The sequence below is a fragment of the Carlito syrichta genome, unplaced genomic scaffold (assembly GCF_000164805.1).
Source record: "Carlito syrichta isolate Samal-C Ts95f unplaced genomic scaffold, Tarsius_syrichta-2.0.1 Scaffold42213, whole genome shotgun sequence".
NCBI lineage: Eukaryota > Metazoa > Chordata > Mammalia > Primates > Tarsiidae > Carlito > Carlito syrichta.
In genome coordinates this window covers 1-7,382 of record NW_006986309.1, presented here as the reverse complement: position 1 = coordinate 7,382, position 7,382 = coordinate 1, and the positions used below count along the sequence as shown (strand labels likewise).

Below are 7,382 nucleotides of genomic sequence, written 5' to 3'. Positions count from 1 at the left end.
GGCAATATAGCTCAAATACAAAAATAAATTTTTATTTAATTACAAAATGTTTACTTTTTTTCTATTAATTGAGACACAAACGTTCATACTTCTCTCAAAGAGGTGGGCATGGCAGCAAGGCTCTTGGGCCTGGGGTGTGTGGTTTTGAAACAAAGGGAGAAAAGGGAACGGGATGAAAAGGGCCCTTAAAAATAACCAGGATTCTTAAAGTTTGGTAAGTTTACATTTCCTAACATAAAGGGGTGGGTAATGTAGCTCCAGAGAGATCAGTTATGTGGTAGAGAAATAGCAGGGGGACAAGGTCTTTGCTTCCCCAGACCCCATCCTGCTGGGCTGCCAGCCCTTAAAGTCAAATCACTGTTTGAAAATTCAGGAGCCAGCACTTGTAGCCATAAAGTGGTGCACTTTCCTCATTCAATTAGCTAGGCCCCAGAAAACTTGAAACAGGTACATCTGGCACCACCAACATGCTTCCACTCATACAATCCAAGTCTTCCTCCAAACTTGATTCGAAGAGCAATAGATGTGAGCTTCAAAGTAACTCACAAATTCTGAGAGACAAACAAAGGCTCAATGAGGTCAACGGGTAGGTGGGTGAGGAGGTAGTTGAAGCAGCGGCAGGCATCCTGATGGTTGGCTCTGCCAGGCTAACAGTCTCGACCCACCAAGCTTTTATGGGACAAATTGGCAGGGTTGGAGATGAAACACTGACTCAGACTTGGCAGGAGGAAGACAACAGGAGCAGCACCCTCTGGGGTCTCCAAGTCAAAGCTGGATTCAAGAGCATTTAAAGTGGAATAAATCCTGCAAGGAACTGGTGAGGGACAAAGCAGCAAGAAATGGGAAACAGCCCTCTAAAGGGACCAGAGGTAGAAGAACCACTTCTTGTAGCCAAGCAGGGTAAAGCTTTAAGGAAAGTCCATTTACCCCAATCCTGTATCAGATGCACACCAGAGATGCAAGTGGGCTGTAGCTTATGCCCTCCAGTAAAGAGGCTCTCAGGGAAAAGGGAAGGGAGGCTGCCTGGCTAAGGTTATACACTAAGCAAGAGTCAGGGAAGTGAGCAATATGTGCAGAGGTTTAGTTCTCCAGCGTCACCAGTAGAACTGTTCAGGTAAAGGCATCAGTCTTCCGCTCTGCCGCACTCTCCCTGAGACTTGTGCTTCCTCCAGAAGGGAAAGGGCCTCAGGGCTGCCACTACCTCCTGGTGGCTGAGGCCAGAGATCTGGTGGAGGTTTGCTTTATGTAACTTGAAGGGTCAAAGGCTCTTCCTTGCAGGCAGGTTCCAACGTCCAGGCTTGAGCAGGGGGTAGGGGAAATGGGCAAGGGACAAAGGCTATTTTTTGCATTTGAGCTGCCTTCGGGCCACAAGTTGCCTTCGACCACCTGGGGTCTTGGATTGTGCACCAGTGGATGACGAAGGGGCTGTCGATCTGAAAGGTCCAATGCCAACAAAACCTTGGGCAGGTGTTAAGGATGCCCCAGAAGAGAGGCTGCTGCCCAGTGTGCCCAGGGCAAGGGCAGGGGTGTTCTGAACAAAGGTGGGAATGGAGGTGCCTCCAAACAAAGGATTGTTTGCAGGCATGCCAGCCATATTGAAGGCAAAGGGTGTGTTCTGACTGGGTGTGCCCAGGGTGTACTGACCAAAGCCTCCTCCAAAAGGGATGATGGTACCTGTGGTCCCATTCTGTCCTGCTCCAAAACTGAATGCTCCCGAGGTGAAGCTGGTGCCTGGGGTAGCTATATTGATCCCTAAGACCCCACTGCCAGCTGGAGTTGCCAATCCCCCAAACAGGAAAGGTGATGGAGTGATGCTGCCAAATGCTGAGCTATTGCTTCCACTGCTGGTGGTCTGGGTGGTAGCTCCAAAGCCAGGCAAGGTCAAGGTCAAAGAAGGCTGAGTGGTGGGTGGGTTCTCAGTGACAGAGTTTGAGGCAGCATCTGGCTTGTCCTCTAAGACCTTTTCAAGTCATTGTGATGAAGCTTTCTTTTCGAAGTCAAATTCTTCAGCAGTATTTGGATAGCCAAACAGGGGATGTGGAGGCAAGGTCAGCGGTTCCCCTTGCCTGGTTGGCAGTAGCTGAACTTTGCGTTTACGTGTCCCAGAGCTGCCAGGTGTAGATGAGCGATTCTCCGTGTGTCGTTTCTTCTGTGGGGCTGTATCTTTAACCCTTTCTCCCGGGGATTCCTTTTCTGCTGCCAATGGAGTTGAGGAACCAGAATGATGACATAGCTCTTCTTTAATTTTCTTTGCTGGGTTCTCTGGTGTCTGGGAGCTGGGTGAGGCTGGACTAGAGAAAGGTGACGAACCATGGCCACTTATCTTCCAGAGCTGTGACTGGGAGATGCCTCGAATAGAGCTATAGGAACTGGTAATGGCATTGCAGCTGGAGATAGGGATGCCAGCTGTGTATGTGCTTGTCAAGGAGCTCAAGGTAGAGGTGTGGGATCTCTTATTTGTGTGGTCATCTGAGCTCTGGGAACTGAGGCCTCTCTTCAGAGACCCAGGCTTAGGCACAAGAGAAGTGGGGACTCCATTGGCCACCAGGGGTTTAAATGCTGAATGACCACTTCCACTGCTATCATGGTGCCTTCTTTTATTTTCCTGTCCATCAGGAAATACTTGGTCTTCTTTCTCCAGTGTTCTTTTCTTCTCCTCTTTGAGGGCACTCGGTATAGTCTCCTTTGCACATAGATCTGGGGCATTACTTGATGGTGAAGATAGTGTTGAGCTGATTATCTGCACTGGTCTTGCAGAATGAGCCACTTTTCTCTCAGGAGGGGCAATCTTCATGGTTGCTGAGCTACATACCATCTTGGAATTTTGAGGAGACAGCACAATCTTCTTGTGATCACCATAATATCGGGCCTGGTAGATTGGATAGCGTCTTTGAGGTGTTATTAGAACCTGATTTGATGAAGTCTCACTGTAGTGGTGGGAAGGCCTCCTAGAGTATGGAAGAAGAGGTGTGGAGAGAAAGTGGTAAATGGGGTAAATGGGATGGGTGTGGGGAAGACTGAGGGTCGGGCAGGTTGGTGGGCAGTGGCCAGGCCTTTCCTGCAGATCCCTGCCCTCCTGAGTGGGGGCAGGTTGCGGTGGGCCGAGTTTGCCCAGGTAACTGCCCATGAGCAGCCGATCAGGGTCATGTCCTTAGAGTCGATTCTGCGGCTCTAGATTTCTGCTTAACTGTTGACTTGGCCAGAGGCAAGGCCAGCAGAGTTCTGTGATGTCAAGCATTCCGAATGAGTGAGGACAATGCATGTGAACCCTCTGACTTCTTGGTTCAGTCCTCACCAGGTCGTGGTAGCCCCTATGGCCAGGAGGCCACCACAGTTGCTGCCAGTACCAGGCACAGCAGTGGGCTGTGTGGCAACAGGCCGAGGAACACCACCCCAGCTGCCCACCACAGCCCCAGCATGGGTGTCCCTGACACTTCCTATGGGCCACAGCCACTTTTATCCTCCAGCCACTGGAGACATACTATAAATATACATTTAATCATTCATGGGCCTTAGTGTGCATCAGAAACTGTTCTGAGAACTTTACAAATATTAACTCATCTATTCCTCACAACAACCCTTTGAGGTGCAATTATTGTCCCTATTTTATAGACAAAAAAACTGAGGCACAGTGATCTTTGGTAAATTCCCTAAGTTCTCACAGCCAGTCAGAGGGGAAGCTGTATTTCAACCCATGTGATCTAGCTCCCAAATCAGTTCTTTTACCTATGTTATGCTTTTTTTGTAAATATTTGTCTAATCTAATTTTTGACCCATAATATTAAAAATTGATTTCAACAATATTTCTTATGATAAATGATGTTTCTGGATAGAGATTAGCTATCAGAGTCTAGTGAAATCAAACTCATGGAACAGGATATGGAAGAATGCATATGGTGTACTTATTTGTTGTAGCTATTCATGCATCCAAGAAAAACTGGGGCAAGATCAGTATGCTAAGAGCAGGTGACCTTGAAAAGAAAATTGGACTAACACAAAGGAAGACGTAAAATGAAGAGAAGTTGGTTAAGGAATGCAGAAGTGCAGGCAGAAAGAATACCTTCTTGTGTTCAATAGGACAATAGGGAATTACAGTTAGCAATAATTTATTGTAGATTTTAAAGTAGCTTGAAGAGAAGAATTGTAAAGCTCCCAACAAAGAGGAAAAGTAGAGGTTTGAGGTCATGGATATCCCAATTACACTGATTTGATTATTACACATTGTATTCAGGTTTCAAAATATCACATGTATCTAAAAATATGTACAGCTATTATATGTCAATTTTAAAAATGAGCATGGTGGTGTAGGCATGTTGTCCCAGCTATAAGGGAGACTGGGGTGGGAAGATCTTTGAGTCCAATCCTGTAGCGAGCTATGCTACTATACTCCATCCTGGACAGCAGAGCAAGACCCCATCGGAAGAACAAGAAAAGAAAAAACAAAATAAAGTAAAAATTGCTAAACAGTAGGCTAAAAAGTTTGTAATTTTGCCAGATACCAATTTATTGCTACTCAGCTCCAAATTCACTCTTCACTGTGTGTTGTGATCATGGACTTCTTTTAAGCCTGTGTCCTTAGAAGTGACCACAATGCTCAACTTCCTCTGTAGGAGGTGTAGTAGGAGCACCTGATCAAGGAACTCTCCCATCCAGTTCCTAGTTGCTGCAAGGTGGATAGGTAGCGTGGCCAGGAGGACACCCAGTGGAGTGCCCACAGAGATGAGTCCAGGGAGACCAGATCCACAGAGACCTGGCACTCTCAGTCTGAACTGATGATAACCTTCTCATGGCCTTCAGACAGGAAAACCAGAGCCCTAAGATCGCCTACTGGCACAAACATCCCGATTCCCTTTGTGGGCACTAGTGCAGCCCCCTGGGACCCAGAGGATCCCACCCAGCTGCTGCTCCCTCTGCTGTATGTCTTGAGGCCTGGAGGATCCCCAGCCCCTCTGCAGGCCCAGGTACTGCTTGCTGATAGCCTTCTCCGCACCCACAGTCTGGAGGGCTGCTTTGTTTTGACCCAATTTGCCTGGTGAACTTTAACCTGGATGAACCATTAAATTTTTCCACTAATCAGTTGGCTAAGTTATAAAATCTCCAGCAAGATCTGAACCCCAGTCTTGGGAAGAAAGGCCCCTCCAAGTTCATCTTCTCTGGGGTACTTTCAGTCCTAGGGTCCCATACAGAATTTTCTCATATGTTTAGTTATTTTTTCATTTATTTAATGTTAGCTTAGTAATTCTTTGTAGCAATCTGCTGTGGTTTAGCCCACTGTGAGGTTTCTGTCTTCTACTTGGATCCAGGCTAATACAGTCATTATACGGTACAAATTAAAATCACAAACAGATACAGCTACAAACATATATTTGAATGTTTATATGTGGTACAAATTAAAGTCACAGATACAGCTACAAACATATACTTGAATGTCTAAAATTAGATGTAGGTGTGCACATATGTGTGCGCATGCACACATACACACACACACATTTTAGATGAATGTTGTTGAGAATGCAGGGTACCCATAACTCTCTTCGTTAGTGGGAATATAAAATATTGCACTCATTTTGGAAAAATGTCTTGTAGTTTCTTATAAAACTAAGTATACACCTATTCTACAATTCGTCAATTGCCTTCCAAGAAAAATCAAAACACATATGCACATCAAAGCTTCTATAGTTCTTAAGAACTATATTCATAACAGTCCAAAGCTAAAAATTCTCCATCAATAGGTACATGGATAAACAGACAATAGAATAGTCATATGAAGGATACTATTCAGTGATAAAAATACAAAAAAAAGAAAGAAAAACTTATGCGCAACAACACGGGTTAATCTCAAAAACTATGGCATAAAAAAAGCCCAAAGTAAAATAATCATACTATGTAACTCTACTTTTATGATATTTTAGAGCAGATAAATCTCAGTGGCCCCAATGGGGACTGGGGGTTGGCTCTGGGATAGGACAGGAGAGGGGGCTTGAAACCCGAGCCAAAGGGAATGTTGAATGCTGGCATGGCCATGTTACTGAATGTCAGTGGTGGTGGTGAGGGTCAGGGCAGAGGTTGTCAGGGTGCAGCCAAAGCCACTAAATCCAGCAGTGATGCTGCTGGGGGTTGCCTGCACAGCACTGGGAAGGGACTGGCTAAAGGCAGTGATTGTTTTAGAGGTTGGTATGGCAGGAGGTTTGCTAAATTGGAATATGGAGCTCATGACTGGGTTAAAGCTGGCACCAGAGGCAGGGGGTGCCCCAAAGAGGAAAGGCTGCAAAATGGTAGTGCTAGTGCTAGCAACGTTGCTCATGGCACTGGTCACATTTACTCCAAAGCCAAAAGCAGGCTTCAGCGCAGAGTCTGTGGATGTACTTGCTGTGGTGATGGAAGCCACTGTGGATGTAGCAGCAGCCAGGCCAGTGAAGAGAGGGGCAATCATGACTGGAGTGATGGAGCAGATGTTTGCTTCAAGAAGGGAGTTGACAGGGGCACAGATGTAGGTGGCCCTATGCTGCTAAAAATAGACTCTATAGTCAGGGCTGAGGTGTTGGTGGTTGTGGGGAGGGTGGAGCTGGAGGATGCTGAGGTTGTGACTGAAGGGCTAGACAGCATGGGGTCTTCATTCTCACTCTTAGGTGGGGTCATGAAAATGGGCTTGAACACAGGAGATGCTGAAGACACAGCAAGTACAGCAAGGGAGCAGGTTTAGAAGGTGAAGGGTTCAGTGTTCCAAAGAGAAGATTTTGCTTGGGGGTGGGGGATGGGGCAGATAGGGCTTGGGGTTTGGACGATGTCTCAGCCTGAAGATGTCTCAGCTGGAGGAGTTTTGGTGTCACTAACCGGTATCAGGGAAGAAGCAGGGATCAGCCCCATGAAAGTGGCTGTGGCTTTTGAGTCTGGAGAGGTGGGTGGGAGGGGCCCTGACTGTGAAGAGCCCAGAGGGTCCAGAAGACTTGGTGTCTTAGGAGACCAGTTGGCCTCAGTGGTTGCCACTCCAGCAGATTCTGGGAAGGATGGTAGGCTTGAGGATTTCTGCATCTTTTTCAAACTCTCCAACAGTGGGTTAGTGCTGGGGGCTGGGAGGGAGGTTGTTGAGGCAGTCCTAAGAGCAGGCAAGGTCAAGGTAAAAGAAGACTGAGTGGTGGGCAGGGGGTCTAAGGGACAGAGTGTGAGGCAGCATAGGGCTTGTTCTCTAAGACCTTGTTAAGCCATTGTAATAAAGCTTTCTTTTCTAAGTCAAATTCTTCAGCAGTAGTTGGATAGCCAAGCAGGGGATGTGGAGGCAAGGTCAGCAGTTTTCCTCACCTAGTTGGCAGTAGCTGAACTTTGCGTTTACATGTCCCAGAGCTGCCAGGTATAGATGAGCAATTCCCCATGTTTTCTTTCTT

At 46.7% G+C, this 7,382-nt stretch overlaps 1 pseudogene; it reads right to left on the bottom strand.

The window, feature by feature from the left end:
• Positions 1-1,336: 1,336 nt before the first annotated feature.
• On the bottom strand, positions 1,337-7,370 carry LOC103249428 (annotated as a pseudogene).
• Between the last annotated feature and the right edge of the window lie 12 nt (positions 7,371-7,382).